Source organism: Phasianus colchicus, chromosome Z (genome assembly GCF_987193195.1).
Source record: "Phasianus colchicus chromosome Z, bPhaCol1.hap1.1, whole genome shotgun sequence".
NCBI lineage: Eukaryota > Metazoa > Chordata > Aves > Galliformes > Phasianidae > Phasianus > Phasianus colchicus.
The window spans coordinates 11,842,051-11,858,830 of NC_143476.1; the positions used below are offsets into that span (position 1 = coordinate 11,842,051).

Here is a 16,780-nt window from a genome sequence, read left to right on the forward strand (position 1 = left end):
GGTGTTTGCCATGGGCAGGGAAACACATCTGGTTTTCATCTTCTCTTTGTGTGCCAGAAAAAGAGGAGAGTGTGCCTGCAACTTGAACCCCTCCTGCCCTCTTCTGCTGAGATGGTGAAATGTTCCAGCTTGTAGAAGGACATCAGGACAAAGATATGTAATGAAAATAAGTCCAGGCTGTCTGTCCTTGTGGTCATCAGCTGCTGCCATCTGCATTGCTGCTGCCATGAGCATGGCACAGCAGGTAAAAGATTGCTTTTCCTTGTGTGACAGAGCAGATCTTGACTTGACAGCTAGAAGGATGTAATAGAAAGAGCTGCAACCTCTGCCAGACATGGCAAAGGTGAGTGGGATGTTGTTTCAATTAGTGCTGATGGCACGAAGGACTGTAAGGATGGAAAGGGTGGTGTTTGCCATGGGCAGGGAAACACATCTGGTTTTCATCTTCTTTTTGTCTTTGTGTGCCAGAAAAAGAGGAGAGTTTGCATGCAACTTGGACCCCTCCTGCCCTCTTCTGCTGAGATGGTGAAATGTTCCAGCTTCTAGAAGGACATCAGGACAAAGATATGTAATGAAAATAAGTCCAGGCTGGCTGTCCTTGTGGGCATCAGCTGCTGGCATCTGCATTGCTACTGCCATGAGCATGGCACAGCAGGTAAAAGATTGCTTTTCCTTGGGTGACACAGGAGCTCTTGACTTGACAGCTAGAGGGATGTAACAGAAAGAGATGCAACCTCTGCCAAACATGGCAAAGGTGAGTGGGATGTTGTTTCAATTAGTGCTGATGTTAGGTAGGACTGTAAGGATGGAAAGGCTGGTGTTTGCCATGGGCAGGGAAACACATCTGGTTTTCATCTTCTCTTTGTGTGCCAGAAAAAGAGGAGAGTGTGCCTGCAACATGAACCCCTCCTGCCCTCTTCTGCTGAGATGGTGAAATGTTCCAGCTTCTAGAAGGACATCAGGACAAAGATATGTAATGAAAATAAGTCCAGGCTGTCTGTCCTTGTGGTCATCAGCTGCTGCCATCTGCATTGCTGCTGCCATGAGCATGGCACAGCAGGTAAAAGATTGCTTTTCCTTGTGTGACAGAGCAGATCTTGACTTGACAGCTAGAAGGATGTAATAGAAAGAGCTGCAACCTCTGCCAGACATGGCAAAGGTGAGTGGGATGTTGTTTCAATTAGTGCTGATGTCAGGAAGGACTGTAAGGATGGAAAGGCTGGTGTTTGCCATGGGCTGGGAAACACATCTGGTTTTCATCTTCTCTTTGTGTGCCAGAAAAAGAGGAGAGTGTGCCTGCAACTTGAACCCCTCCTGCCCTCTTCTGCTGAGATGGAGAAATGTTCCAGCTTCTAGAAGGACATCAGGACAAAGATATGTAATGAAAATAAGTCCAGGCTGGCTGTCCTTGTGGGCATCAGCTGCTGGCATCTGCATTGCTACTGCCATGAGCATGGCACAGCAGGTAAAAGATTGCTTTTCCTTGTGTGACAGAGGAGCTCTTGACTTGACAGCTAGAGGGATGTAACAGAAAGAGATGCAACCTCTGCCAAACATGGCAAAGGTGAGTGGGATGTTGTTTCAATTAGTGCTGATGTTAGGTAGGACTGTAAGGATGGAAAGGCTGGTGTTTGCCATGGGCAGGGAAACACATCCGGTTTTCATTTTCTCTTTCTCTTTGAGTGCCAGATAAACAGGGGAGAGTGTGTCCTCACCTTGGAACTCTCCTGCCCTCTGCTGCTCATAGGGAGAAATGTCCCAGATTCTAGAAGGACATCAGGACAAAGATATGTAATGAAAATAAGTCCAGGCTGGCTGTCCTTGTGGGCATCAGCTGCTGGCATCTGCATTGCTGCTGCCATGAGCATGGCAAAGCAGGTAAAAGATTGCTTTTCCTTGTGTGACAGAGGAGCTCTTGACTTGAAAGCTAGAGGGATGCAATAGAGCTGCAACCTCTGCCAAACATGGCAAAGGTGAGTGGGATGTTGTTTCAATTAGTGCTAATGACAGGAAGGACTGTAAGGATGGAAAGGCTGGTGTTTGCCATGGGCTGGGAAACACATCTGGTTTTCATCTTGTCTTTGTGTGCCAGAAAAAGAGGAGAGTGTGCCTGCAACTTGAACCCCTCCTGCCCTCTTCTGCTGAGATGGAGAAATGTTCCAGCTTGTAGAAGGACATCAGGAGAAAGATATGTAATGAAAATAAGTCCAGGCTGTCTGTCCTTGTGGTCATCAGCTGCTGGCATCTGCATTGCTGCTACCATGAGCATGGCACAGCAGGTAAAAGATTGCTTTTCCTTGTGTGACAGAGGAGCTCTTGACTTGACAGCTAGAGGGATGTAATAGAGCTGCAACCTCTGACAAACATGGCAAAGGTGAGTGGGATGTTGTTTCAATTAGTGCTGATGGCACGAAGGACTGTAAGGATGGAAAGGGTGGTGTTTGCCATGGGCAGGGAAACACATCTGGTTTTCATCTTCTTTTTGTCTTTGTGTGCCAGAAAAAGAGGAGAGTTTGCATGCAACTTGGACCCCTCCTGCCCTCTTCTGCTGAGATGGTGAAATGTTCCAGCTTCTAGAAGGACATCAGGACAAAGATATGTAATGAAAATAAGTCCAGGCTGGCTGTCCTTGTGGGCATCAGCTGCTGGCATCTGCATTGCTACTGCCATGAGCATGGCACAGCAGGTAAAAGATTGCTTTTCCTTGGGTGACACAGGAGCTCTTGACTTGACAGCTAGAGGGATGTAACAGAAAGAGATGCAACCTCTGCCAAACATGGCAAAGGTGAGTGGGATGTTGTTTCAATTAGTGCTGATGTTAGGTAGGACTGTAAGGATGGAAAGGCTGGTGTTTGCCATGGGCAGGGAAACACATCTGGTTTTCATCTTCTCTTTGTGTGCCAGAAAAAGAGGAGAGTGTGCCTGCAACATGAACCCCTCCTGCCCTCTTCTGCTGAGATGGTGAAATGTTCCAGCTTCTAGAAGGACATCAGGACAAAGATATGTAATGAAAATAAGTCCAGGCTGTCTGTCCTTGTGGTCATCAGCTGCTGCCATCTGCATTGCTGCTGCCATGAGCATGGCACAGCAGGTAAAAGATTGCTTTTCCTTGTGTGACAGAGCAGATCTTGACTTGACAGCTAGAAGGATGTAATAGAAAGAGCTGCAACCTCTGCCAGACATGGCAAAGGTGAGTGGGATGTTGTTTCAATTAGTGCTGATGTCAGGAAGGACTGTAAGGATGGAAAGGCTGGTGTTTGCCATGGGCAGGGAAACACATCTGGTTTTCATCTTCTCTTTGTGTGCCAGAAAAAGAGGAGAGTGTGCCTGCAACTTGAACCCATCCTGCCCTCTTCTGCTGAGATGGAGAAATGTTCCAGCTTCTAGAAGGACATCAGGACAAAGATATGAAATGAAAATAAGTCCAGGCTGGCTGTCCTTGTGGGCATCAGCTGCTGGCATCTGCATTGCTGCTACCATGAGCATGGCACAGCAGGTAAAAGATTGCTTTTCCTTGTGTGACAGAGGAGCTCTTGACTTGAAAGCTAGAGGGATGTAATAGAGCTGCAACCTCTGACAAACATGGCAAAGGTGAGTGGGATGTTGTTTCAATTAGTGCTGATGGCACGAAGGACTGTAAGGATGGAAAGGGTGGTGTTTGCCATGGGCAGGGAAACACATCTGGTTTTCATCTTCTTTTTGTCTTTGTGTGCCAGAAAAAGAGGAGAGTTTGCATGCAACTTGGACCCCTCCTGCCCTCTTCTGCTGAGATGGTGAAATGTTCCAGCTTCTAGAAGGACATCAGGACAAAGATATGTAATGAAAATAAGTCCAGGCTGGCTGTCCTTGTGGGCATCAGCTGCTGGCATCTGCATTGCTACTGCCATGAGCATGGCACAGCAGGTAAAAGATTGCTTTTCCTTGTGTGACAGAGGAGCTCTTGACTTGACAGCTAGAGGGATGTAATAGAAAGAGATGCAACCTCTGCCAAACATGGCAAAGGTGAGTGGGATGTTGTTTCAATTAGTGCTGATGTTAGGTAGGACTGTAAGGATGGAAAGGCTGGTGTTTGCCATGGGCAGGGAAACACATCTGGTTTTCATTTTCTCTTTCTCTTTGAGTGCCAGATAAACAGGGGAGAGTGTGTCCTCACCTTGGAACTCTCCTGCCCTCTGCTGCTCATAGGGAGAAATGTCCCAGCTTCTAGAAGGACATCAGGACAAAGATATGTAATGAAAATAAGTCCAGGCTGGCTGTCCTTGTGGGCATCAGCTGCTGGCATCTGCATTGCTGCTGCCATGAGCATGGCAAAGCAGGTAAAAGATTGCTTTTCCTTGTGTGACACAGGAGCTCTTGACTTGAAAGCTAGAGGGATGCAATAGAAAGAGGTGCAACCTCTGCCAGACATGGCAAAGGTGAGTGGGATGTTGTTTCAATTAGTGCTGATGTCAGGAGGACTCTAAGGATGGAAAGGCTGGTGTTTGCCATGGGCAGGGAAACACATCTGGATTTCATTTTCTCTTTCTCTTTGAGTGCAAGATAAACAGGGGAGAGTGTGCCCTCACCTTGGAACTCTCCTGCCCTCTTCTGCTGAGATGGAGAAATGTTCCAGCTTGTAGAAGGACATCAGGACAAAGATATGTAATGAAAACAAATCCAGGCTGGCTGTCCTTGTAAGCATCAGCTGCTGGCATCTGCATTGCTACTGCCATGAGCATGGCACAGCAGGTAAAAGATTGCTTTTCCTTGTGTGACAGAGCAGCTCTTGACTTGAAAGCTAGAGGGATGTAATAGAAAGAGCTGCAACCTCTGCCAGACATGGCAAAGGTGAGTGGGATGTTGTTTCAGTTAGTGCTGATGTCAGGAAGGACTGTAAGGATGGAAAGGCTGTTGTTTGCCATGGGCAGGGAAACACATCTGGTTTTCATGTTCTCTTTGTCTTTGTGTGCAGAGAAAGAGGAGTGTGTGCCTGCAACTTGGACTCCTGCTGCCCTCTTCTGCTGAGATGGTGAAATGTTGCAGCTTCTAGAAGGACATCAGGAGAAAGATATGAAATGAAAATAAGTCCAGGCTGGCTGTCCTTGTGGGCATCAGCTGCTGGCATCTGCATTGCTGCTGCCATGAGCATGGCACAGCAGGTAAAAGATTACTTTTCCTTGTGTGACACAGGAGCTCTTGACTTGACAGCTAGAGGGATGTAATAGAAGGAGCTGCAACCTCTGCCAGACATGGCAGTGGTGAGTGGGATGTTGTTTCAATTAGTGCTGATGTCAGGAAGGACAGTAAGGATGGAAAGGCTGGTGTTTGCCATGGGCAGGGAAACACATCTGGTTTTCTCTTTCTTTTTGAGTGCCAGATAAACAGGGGAGAGTTTGCCTGCAACTTGGACCCCTCCTGCCCTCTGCTGCAAATAGGGAGAAATGTCCAAGCTTCCAGAAGGACATCAGGAGAAAGATATGAAATGAAAATAAGTCCAGGCTGGCTGTCCTTGTGGGCATCAGCTGCTGGCATCTGCATTGCTGCTGCCATGAGCATGGAACAGCAGGTAAAAGATTGCTTTTCCTTGTGTGACACTGGAGCTCTTGACTTGACAGCTAGAGGGATGTAATAGAAAGAGCTGCAACCTCTGCCAGACATGGCAAAGGTGAGTGGGATGTTGTTTCAATGAGTGCTGATGTCAGGAAGGACTGTAAGGATGGAAAGTCTGGTGTTTGCCATGGGCAGGGAAACACATCTGGTTTTCATCTTCTCTTTGTGTGCAGAAAAAGAGGAGAGTGTGCCTGCAACTTGAACCCCTGCTGCCCTCTTCTGCTGAGATGGTGAAATGTTCCAGCTTCTAGAAGGACATCTGGACAAAGATATGAAATGAAAATAAGTCCAGGCTGGCTGTCCAGCTGTGGGCATCAGCTGCTGGCATCTACATTGCTGCTGCCATGAGCATGGCACAGCAGGTAAAAGATTGCATTTCCTTGTGTGACAGAGGAGCTCTTGTCTTGACAGCTAGAGGGATGCAATAGAAAGAGCAGCAACCTCTGCCAGACATGGCAGTGGTGAGTGGGATGTTGTTTCAATTAGTGCTGATGTCAGGAAGGACTGTAAGGATGGAAAGGCTGGTGTTTGCCATGGGCAGGGAAACACATCTGGTTTTCGTCTTCTCTTTGTGTGCCAGAAAAAGAGGAGAGTGTGCCTGCAACTTGAACCCCTCCTGCCCTCTTCTGCTGAGATGGTGAAATGTTCCAGCTTCTAGAAGGACATCAGGACAAAGATATGAAATGAAAATAAGTCCAGGCTGGCTGTCCTTGTAAGCATCAGCTGCTGGCATCTACATTGCTGCTGCCATGAGCATGGCACAGCAGGTAAAAGATTGCATTTCCTTGTGTGACAGAGGAGCTCTTGACTTGACAGCTAGAGGGATGTAATAGAAAGAGCTGCAACCTCTGCCAGACATGGCAGTGGTGAGTGGGATGTTGTTTCAATGAGTGCTGATGTTAGGAAGGACTGTAAGGATGGAAAGGCTGGTGTTTGCCATGGGCAGGGAAACACATCTGGTTTTGTCTTTCTTTTTGAGTGCCAGATAAACAGGGGAGAGTGTGCCCTCACCTAGGAACTCACCAGCCCTCTGCTTCTCAGAGGGAGTAATGTCCCAGCTTCTAGAAGGATATCAGGACAATGATATGTAATGAAAATAAGTCCAGGCTGGCTGTCCTTGTGGGCATCAGCTGCTGGCATCTGCATTGCTGCTGCCATGAGCATGGCACAGCAGGTAAAAGATTGCTTTTCCTTGTGTGACACTGGAGCTCTTGACTTGACAGCTAGAGGGATGTAATAGAAAGAGCTGCAACCTCTGCCAGACATGGCAGTGGTGAGTGGGATGTTGTTTGAATTAGTGCTGATGTCAGGAAGGACTGTAAGGATGGAAAGGCTGGTGTTTGCCATGGGCAGGGAAACACATCTGGTTTTCATGTTCTCTTTGTCTTTGTGTGCAGAGAAAGAGGAGTGTGTGCCTGCAACTTGGACTCCTGCTGCCCTCTTCTGCTGAGATGGTGAAATGTTGCAGCTTCTAGAAGGACATCAGGACAAAGATATGTAATGAAAAGAAGTCCAGGCTGGCTGTCCTTGTGGGCATCAGCTGCTGGCATCTGCATTGCTGCTGCCATGAGCATGGCACAGCAGGTAAAAGATTGCTTTTCCTTGTGTGACACAGGAGCTCTTGAGTTGACAGCTAGAGGGATGTAATAGAAAGAGCTGCAACCTCTGCCAGACATGGTAGTGGTGAGTGGGATGTTGTTTCAATGAGTGCTGATGTCAGGAAGGACTGTAAGAATGGAAAGGCTGGTGTTTGCCATGGGCAGGGAAACACATCTGGTTTTCATCTTCTCTTTGTGTGCCAGAAAAAGAGGAGAGTTTGCCTGCAACTTGGACCCTTCCTGCCCTCTGCTTCTCATAGGGTGAAATGTCCAAGCTTCCAGAAGGACATCAGGAGACAGATATGAAATGAAAATAAGTCTAGGCTGGCTGTCCTTGTGGGCATCAGCTGCTGGCATCTGCATTGCTGCTGCCATGAGCATGGCACAGCAGGTAAAATATTGCTTTTCCTTGTGTGACACAGGAGCTCTTGACTTGACAGCAAGAGGGATGTAATAGAAGGAGCTGCAACCTCTGCCAGACATGGCAAAGGTGAGTGGGATGTTGTTTCAATTAGTGCTGATGTCAGGAAGGACTATAAGGATGGAAAGGCTGGTGTTTGCCATGGGCAGGGAAACACATCTGGTTTTCATCTTCTCTTTGTGTGCAGAAAAAGAGGAGAGTGTGCCTGCAAGATGGACCCCTCCTGCCCTCTTCTGCTGAGATGGTGAAATGTTGCAGCTTCTAGAAGGACATCTGGACAAAGATATGTAATGAAAATAAGTCCAGGCTGGCTGTCCTTGTGGGCATCAGCTGCTGGCATCTGCATTGCTGCTGCCATGAGCATGGCACAGCAGGTAAAAGATTGCTTTTCCTTGTGTGACACAGGAGCTCTTGAGTTGACAGCTAGAGGGACGCAATAGACAGAGCTGCAACCTCTGCCAGACATGGCAAAGGTGAGTGGGATGTTGTTTCAATTAGTGCTGATGTCAGGAAGGACTGTAAGGATGGAAAGTCTGGTGTTTGCCATGGGCAGGGAAACACATCTGGTTTTCATCTTCTCTTTGTGTGCCAGAAAAAGAGGAGAGTTTGCCTGCAACTTGGACCCCTCCTGCCCTCTGCTGCTCATAGGGAGAAATGTCCAAGCTTCCAGAAGGACATCAGGAGAAAGATATGAAATGAAAATAAGTCCAGGCTGGCTGTCCTTGTGGGCATCAGCTGCTGGAATCTGCATTGCTGCTGCCATGAGCATGGCACAGCAGGTAAAAGATTGCTTTTCCTTGTGTGACACTGGAGCTCTTGACTTGACAGCTAGAGGGATGTAATAGAAAAAGCTGCAACCTCTGCCAGACATGGCAAAGGTGAGTGGGATGTTGTTTCAATTAGTGCTGATGGCAGGAAGGACTGTAAGGATGGAAAGGCTGTTGTTTGCCATGGGCAGGGAAACACATCTGGTTTTCATGTTCTCTTTGTCTTTGTGTGCAGAGAAAGAGGAGTGTGTGCCTGCAACTTGGACTCCTGCTGCCCTCTTCTGCTGAGATGGTGAAATGTTGCAGCTTCTAGAAGGACATCAGGACAAAGATATGTAATGAAAATAAGTCCAGGCTGGCTGTCCTTGTGGGCATCAGCTGCTGGCATCTGCATTGCTGCTGCCATGAGCATGGCACAGCAGGTAAAATATTGCTTTTCCTTGTGTGACAGAGGAGCTCTTGACTTGACAGCTAGAGGGATGTAATAGAAGGAGCTGCAACCTCTGCCAGACATGGCAGTGGTGAGTGGGATGTTGTTTCAATTAGTGCTGATGTCAGGAAGGACTGTAAGAATGGAACGTCTGGTGTTTGCCATGGGCAGGGAAACACATCTGGTTTTCATCTTCTCTTTGTGTGCAGAAAAAGAGGAGAGTGTGCCTGCAACTTGAACCCCTGCTGCCCTCTTCTGCTGAGATGGTGAAATGTTCCAGCTTCTAGAAGGACATCTGGACAAAGATATGAAATGAAAATAAGTCCAGGCTGGCTGTCCTTGTGGGCATCAGCTGCTGGCATCTACATTGCTGCTGCCATGAGCATGGCACAGCAGGTAAAAGATTGCTTTTCCTTGTGTGACAGAGGAGCTCTTGTCTTGACAGCTAGAGGGATGCAATAGAAAGAGCAGCAACCTCTGCCAGACATGGCAGTGGTGAGTGGGATGTTGTTTGAATTAGTGCTGATGTCAGGAAGGACTGTAAGGATGGAAAGGCTGGTGTTTGCCATGGGCAGGGAAACACATCTGGTTTTCATCTTCTCTTTGTGTGCCAGAAAAAGAGGAGAGTGTGCCTGCAACTTGAACCCCTCCTGCCCTCTTCTGCTGAGATGGTGAAATGTTCCAGCTTCTAGAAGGACATCAGGACAAAGATATGAAATGAAAATAAGTCCAGGCTGGCTGTCCTTGTAAGCATCAGCTGCTGGCATCTACATTGCTGCTGCCATGAGCATGGCACAGCAGGTAAAAGATTGCATTTCCTTGTGTGACAGAGGAGCTCTTGACTTGACAGCTAGAGGGATGTAATAGAAAGAGCTGCAACCTCTGCCAGACATGGCAGTGGTGAGTGGGATGTTGTTTGAATTAGTGCTGATGTCAGGAAGGACTGTAAGGATGGAAAGGCTGGTGTTTGCCATGGGCAGGGAAACACATCTGGTTTTCATGTTCTCTTTGTCTTTGTGTGCAGAGAAAGAGGAGTGTGTGCCTGCAACTTGTACTCCTGCTGGCCTCTTCTGCTGAGACGGTGAAATGTTGCAGCTTCTAGAAGGACATCAGGACAAAGATATGTAATGAAAAGAAGTCCAGGCTGGCTGTCCTTGTGGGCATCAGCTGCTGGCATCTGCATGGCTGCTGCCATGAGCATGGCACAGCAGGTAAAAGATTGCTTTTCCTTGTGTGACACAGGAGCTCTTGAGTTGACAGCTAGAGGGATGTAATAGAAAGAGCTGCAACCTCTGCCAGACATGGTAGTGGTGAGTGGGATGTTGTTTCAATGAGTGCTGATGTCAGGAAGGACTGTAAGAATGGAAAGGCTGGTGTTTGCCATGGGCAGGGAAACACATCTGGTTTTCATCTTCTCTTTGTGTGCCAGAAAAAGAGGAGAGTTTGCCTGCAACTTGGACCCTTCCTGCCCTCTGCTTCTCATAGGGTGAAATGTCCAAGCTTCCAGAAGGACATCAGGAGACAGATATGAAATGAAAATAAGTCTAGGCTGGCTGTCCTTGTGGGCATCAGCTGCTGGCATCTGCATTGCTGCTGCCATGAGCATGGCACAGCAGGTAAAAGATTGCTTTTCCTTGTGTGACACAGGAGCTCTTGACTTGACAGCAAGAGGGATGTAATAGAAGGAGCTGCAACCTCTGCCAGACATGGCAAAGGTGAGTGGGATGTTGTTTCAATTAGTGCTGATGTCAGGAAGGACTATAAGGATGGAAAGGCTGGTGATTGCCATGGGCAGGGAAACACATCTGGTTTTCATCTTCTCTTTGTGTGCAGAAAAAGAGGAGAGTGTGCCTGCAAGATGGACCCCTCCTGCCCTCTTCTGCTGAGATGGTGAAATGTTGCAGCTTCTAGAAGGACATCTGGACAAAGATATGTAATGAAAATAAGTCCAGGCTGGCTCTCCTTGTGGGCATCAGCTGCTGGCATCTGCATTGCTGCTGCCATGAGCATGGCACAGCAGGTAAAAGATTGCTTTTCCTTGTGTGACACAGGAGCTCTTGAGTTGACAGCTAGAGGGACGCAATAGACAGAGCTGCAACCTCTGCCAGACATGGCAAAGGTGAGTGGGATGTTGTTTCAATTAGTGCTGATGTCAGGAAGGACTGTAAGGATGGAAAGTCTGGTGTTTGCCATGGGCAGGGAAACACATCTGGTTTTCATCTTCTCTTTGTGTGCCAGAAAAAGAGGAGAGTTTGCCTGCAACTTGGACCCCTCCTGCCCTCTGCTGCTCATAGGGAGAAATGTCCAAGCTTCCAGAAGGACATCAGGAGAAAGATATGAAATGAAAATAAGTCCAGGCTGGCTGTCCTTGTGGGCATCAGCTGCTGGAATCTGCATTGCTGCTGCCATGAGCATGGCACAGCAGGTAAAAGATTGCTTTTCCTTGTGTGACACTGGAGCTCTTGACTTGACAGCTAGAGGGATGTAATAGAAAAAGCTGCAACCTCTGCCAGACATGGCAAAGGTGAGTGGGATGTTGTTTCAATTAGTGCTGATGGCAGGAAGGACTGTAAGGATGGAAAGGCTGTTGTTTGCCATGGGCAGGGAAACACATCTGGTTTTCATGTTCTCTTTGTCTTTGTGTGCAGAGAAAGAGGAGTGTGTGCCTGCAACTTGGACTCCTGCTGCCCTCTTCTGCTGAGATGGTGAAATGTTGCAGCTTCTAGAAGGACATCAGGACAAAGATATTAAATGAAAATAAGTCCAGGCTGGCTGTCCTTGTGGGCATCAGCTGCTGGCATCTGCATTGCTGCTGCCATGAGCATGGCACAGCAGGTAAAAGATTGCTTTTCCTTGTGTGACACAGGAGCTCTTGACTTGACAGCTAGAGGGATGTAATAGAAGGAGCTGCAACCTCTGCCAGACATGGCAGTGGTGAGTGGGATGTTGTTTCAATTAGTGCTGATGTCAGGAAGGACTGTAAGAATGGAACGTCTGGTGTTTGCCATGGGCAGGGAAACACATCTGGTTTTCATCTTCTCTTTGTGTGCAGAAAAAGAGGAGAGTGTGCCTGCAACTTGAACCCCTGCTGCCCTCTTCTGCTGAGATGGTGAAATGTTCCAGCTTCTAGAAGGACATCTGGACAAAGATATGAAATGAAAATAAGTCCAGGCTGGCTGTCCTTGTGGGCATCAGCTGCTGGCATCTACATTGCTGCTGCCATGAGCATGGCACAGCAGGTAAAAGATTGCTTTTCCTTGTGTGACAGAGGAGCTCTTGTCTTGACAGCTAGAGGGATGCAATAGAAAGAGCAGCAACCTCTGCCAGACATGGCAGTGGTGAGTGGGATGTTGTTTGAATTAGTGCTGATGTCAGGAAGGACTGTAAGGATGGAAAGGCTGGTGTTTGCCATGGGCAGGGAAACACATCTGGTTTTCATCTTCTCTTTGTGTGCCAGAAAAAGAGGAGAGTGTGCCTGCAACTTGAACCCCTCCTGCCCTCTTCTGCTGAGATGGTGAAATGTTCCAGCTTCTAGAAGGACATCAGGACAAAGATATGAAATGAAAATAAGTCCAGGCTGGCTGTCCTTGTAAGCATCAGCTGCTGGCATCTACATTGCTGCTGCCATGAGCATGGCACAGCAGGTAAAAGATTGCATTTCCTTGTGTGATAGAGGAGCTCTTGACTTGACAGCTAGAGGGATGTAATAGAAAGAGCTGCAACCTCTGCCAGACATGGCAGTGGTGAGTGGGATGTTGTTTCAATGAGTGCTGATGTTAGGAAGGACTGTAAGGATGGAAAGGCTGGTGTTTGCCATGGGCAGGGAAACACATCTGGTTTTCTCTTTCTTTTTGAGTGCCAGATAAACAGGGGAGAGTGTGCCCTCACCTAGGAACTCACCAGCCCTCTGCTTCTCAGAGGGAGTAATGTCCCAGCTTCTAGAAGGATATCAGGACAATGATATTTAATGAAAATAAGTCCAGGCTGGCTGTCCTTGTGGGCATCAGCTGCTGGCATCTGCATGGCTGCTGCCATGAGCATGGCACAGCAGGTAAAAGATTGCTTTTCCTTGTGTGACACTGGAGCTCTTGACTTGACAGCTAGAGGGATGTAATAGAAAGAGGTGCAACCTCTGCCAGACATGGCAGTGGTGAGTGGGATGTTGTTTGAATTAGTGCTGATGTCAGGAAGGACTGTAAGGATGGAAAGGCTGGTGTTTGCCATGGGCAGGGAAACACATCTGGTTTTCATGTTCTCTTTGTCTTTGTGTGCAGAGAAAGAGGAGTGTGTGCCTGCAACTTGGACTCCTGCTGCCCTCTTCTGCTGAGATGGTGAAATGTTGCAGCTTCTAGAAGGACATCAGGACAAAGATATGTAATGAAAATAAGTCCAGGCTGGCTGTCCTTGTGGGCATCAGCTGCTGGCATCTGCATTGCTGCTGCCATGAGCATGGCACAGCAGGTAAAAGATTGCTTTTCCTTGTGTGACACAGGAGCTCTTGAGTTGACAGCTAGAGGGACGCAATAGACAGAGCTGCAACCTCTGCCAGACATGGTAGTGGTGAGTGGGATGTTGTTTCAATTAGTGCTGATGTCAGGAAGGACTGTAAGGATGGAAAGGCTGGTGTTTGCCATGGGCAGGGAAACACATCTGGTTTTCATCTTCTCTTTGTGTGCCAGAAAAAGAGGAGAGTTTGCCTGCAACTTGGACCCTTCCTGCCCTCTGCTGCTCATAGGGTGAAATGTCCAAGCTTCCAGAAGGACATCAGGAGACAGATATGAAATGAAAATAAGTCTAGGCTGGCTCTCCTTGTGGGCATCAGCTGCTGGCATCTGCATTGCTGCTGCCATGAGCATGGCACAGCAGGTAAAAGATTGCTTTTCCTTGTGTGACACAGGAGCTCTTGACTTGACAGCAAGAGGGATGTAATAGAAGGAGCTGCAACCTCTGCCAGACATGGCAAAGGTGAGTGGGATGTTGTTTCAATTAGTGCTGATGTCAGGAAGGACTGTAAGGATGGAAAGGCTGGTGTTTGCCATGGGCAGGGAAACACATCTGGTTTTCATCTTCTCTTTGTGTACAGAAAAAGAGGAGAGTGTCCCTGCAAGATGGACCCCTGCTGCCCTCTTCTGCTGAGATGGTGAAATGTTCCAGCTTCTAGAAGGACATCTGGACAAAGATATGTAATGAAAATAAGTCCAGGCTGGCTGTCCTTGTAAGCATCAGCTGCTGGCATCTACATTGCTGCTGCCATGAGCATGGCACAGCAGGTAAAAGATTGCTTTTCCATGTGTGACACTGGAGCTCTTGACTTGACAGCTAGAGGGATGTAATAGAAAGAGCTGCAACCTCTGCCAGACATGGCAAAGGTGAGTGGGATGTTGTTTCAATTAGTGCTGATGTCAGGAAGGACTGTAAGGATGGAAAGGCTGGTGTTTGCCATGGGCAGGGAAACACATCTGGTTTTCATGTTCTCTTTGTCTTTGTGTGCAGAGAAAGAGGAGTGAGTGCCTGCAACTTGGACTCCTGCTGCCCTCTTCTGCTGAGATGGTGAAATGTTGCAGCTTCCAGAAGGACATCTGGACAAAGATATGTAATGAAATGAAGTCCAGGCTGGCTGTCCTTGTGGGCATCAGCTGCTGGCATCTGCATTGCTGCTGCCATGAGCATGGCACAGCAGGTAACAGATTGCTTTTCCTTGTGTGACACAGGAGCTCTTGACTTGAAAGCTAGAGGGATGCAATAGACAGAGCTGCAACCTCTGCCAGACATGGCAAAGGTGAGTGGGATGTTGTTTCCATTGCTGCTGATGTCAGGAAGGACTGTAAGGATGGAAAGGCTGGTGTTTGCCATGGGCAGGGAAACACATCTGGTTTTCATCTTCTCTTTGTGTGCCAGAAAAAGAGGAGAGTTTGCCTGCAACTTGGACCCCTCCTGCCCTCTGCTGCTCATAGGGTGAAATGTCCAAGCTTCCAGAAGGCCATCAGGAGAAAGATATTAAATGAAAATAAGTCCAGGCTGGCTGTCCTTGTGGGCATCAGCTGCTGGCATCTGCATTGCTGCTGCTATGAGCATGGCACAGCAGGTAAAAGATTGCTTTTCCTTGTGTGACACTGGAGCTCTTGACTTGACAGCTAGAGGGATGCAATATCAAGAGCTGCAACCTCTGCCAGACATGGCAAAGGTGAGTGGGATGTTGTTTCAATTAGTGCTGATGTCAGGAAGGACTGTAAGGATGGAAAGGCTGGTGTTTGCCATGGGCATGGAAACACATCTGGTTTTCATTTTCTCTTTCTCTTTGAGTGCCAGATAAACAGGGGAGAGTGTGCCCTCACCTTGCAACTCTCCTGCCCTCTGCTGCTGAGAGGGAGAAATGTCCCAGGTTCTGGAAGGACATCAGGAGAAAGGTATCTTATAACAATAAGTCCAGGCTGGCAGTCCTTGTGGGCATCAGCTGCTGGCATCTGCATTGCTGCTGCCATGAGCATGGCACAGCAGGTAAAAGATTGCTTTTCCTTGTGTGACACAGGAGCTCTTGACTTGACAGCTAGAGGTATGTAATAGAAAGAGCTGCAACCTCTGCCAGACATGGCAAAGGTGAGTGGGATGTTGTTTCAATGAGTGCTGATGTCAGGAAGGACTGTAAGGATGGAAAGGCTGGTGTTTGCCATGGGCAGGGAAACACATCTTGTTTTCATTTTCTCTTTCTCTTTGAGTGCCAGATAAACAGGGGAGTTTGTGCCCTCACCTTGGACCCATCCTGCCCTCTGCTGCTCAGAGGGAGAAATGTCCCAGCTTCTAGAAGGGCATCAGGACAAAGATATGTAATGAAAATAAGTCCAGGCTGGCTGTCCTTGTGGGCATCAGCTGCTGGCATCTGCATTGCTGCTGCCATGAGCATGGCAAAGGAGGTAAAAGATTGCTTTTCCTTGTGTGACACAGGAGCTCTTGAGTTGAAAGCTAGAGGGATGCAATAGAAAGAGCTGCAACCTCTGGCAGACATGGCAAAGGTGAGTGGGATGTTGTTTCAGTTGCTGCTGATGTCAGGAGGCCTGTAAGGATGGAAAGACTGGTGTTTGCCCTGGGCTGGGAAACACATCTGGTTTTCATTTTCTCTTTCTCTTTTTGTGCCAGATAAACAGGGGAGAGTGTTCCCTCACCTTGGAATTCTCCTGCCCTCTTCTGCTGAGATGGATAAATGTCCCAGGTCATAAAAGGACATCAGGACAAAGATATGTAGTGAAAATAAGTCCAGGCTGGCTGTCCTTGTGGGCATCAGCTGCTGGCATCTGCATTGCTGCTGCCATGAGCATGGCACAGCAGGTAAAAGATTGCTTTTCCTTGTGTGACACAGGAGCTCTTGACTTGAAAGCTAGAGGGATGCAATAGAAAGAGCTGCAACCTCTGCCAAACATGGCAAAGGTGAGTGGGATGTTGTTTCAGTTGCTGCTGATGTCAGGAAGGACTGTAAGGATGGAAAGGCTGGTGTTTGCCATGGGCTGGGAAACATATCGTGTTTTCATTGTCTATTTCTCTTTGAGTGCCAGATAAAGAGCAGAGTGTGCCCTCACCTTGGACCCCTCCTGCCCTCCTCTGCTGCTGCTGAGAAATGTCCAAGCTTCTAGAAGGACATCAGGACAAAGATATGTAATGAAAATAAGTCCAGGCTGGCTGTCCTTGTGGGCATCAGCTGCTGGCATCTGCATTGCTGCTGCCATGAGCATGGCACAGCAGGTAAAAGATTGCTTTTCCTTGTGTGACACAGGAGCTCTTGACTTGAAAGCTAGAGGGATGCAATAGAAAGAGCTGCAACCTCTGCCAAACATGGCAAAGGTGAGTGGGATGTTGTTTCAGTTGTTGCTGATGTCAGGAAGGACTGTAAGGATGGAAAGTCTGGTGTTTGCCATGGGCAGGGAAACACATCTTGTTTTCATTTTCTCTTTGTGTTCCAGAAAAAGAGGAGAGTGTGCCCTCA

General features: G+C 48.0%; 1 long non-coding RNA gene across 3 annotated transcripts in view; it reads left to right on the forward strand.

Annotated features, from left to right (window-relative positions):
- Window positions 1–14,430: 14,430 nt before the first annotated feature.
- Window positions 14,431–16,780, forward strand: part of LOC149912528 (uncharacterized) — a 158,753-nt gene continuing 156,403 nt past the window's right edge. Inside the window, exons 1-4 of one of the 3 annotated variants that reach the window (XR_016461896.1) lie at window positions 14,431–14,584; window positions 15,115–15,212; window positions 15,748–15,815; window positions 15,940–16,186. This is a non-coding gene — a long non-coding RNA (uncharacterized LOC149912528). Of the gene's footprint in view, window positions 14,585–15,108; window positions 15,213–15,747; window positions 15,816–15,939; window positions 16,187–16,780 lie in introns of those variants that run through there. The other 2 variants (XR_016461895.1, XR_016461894.1) reach the window with 2 other exon arrangements.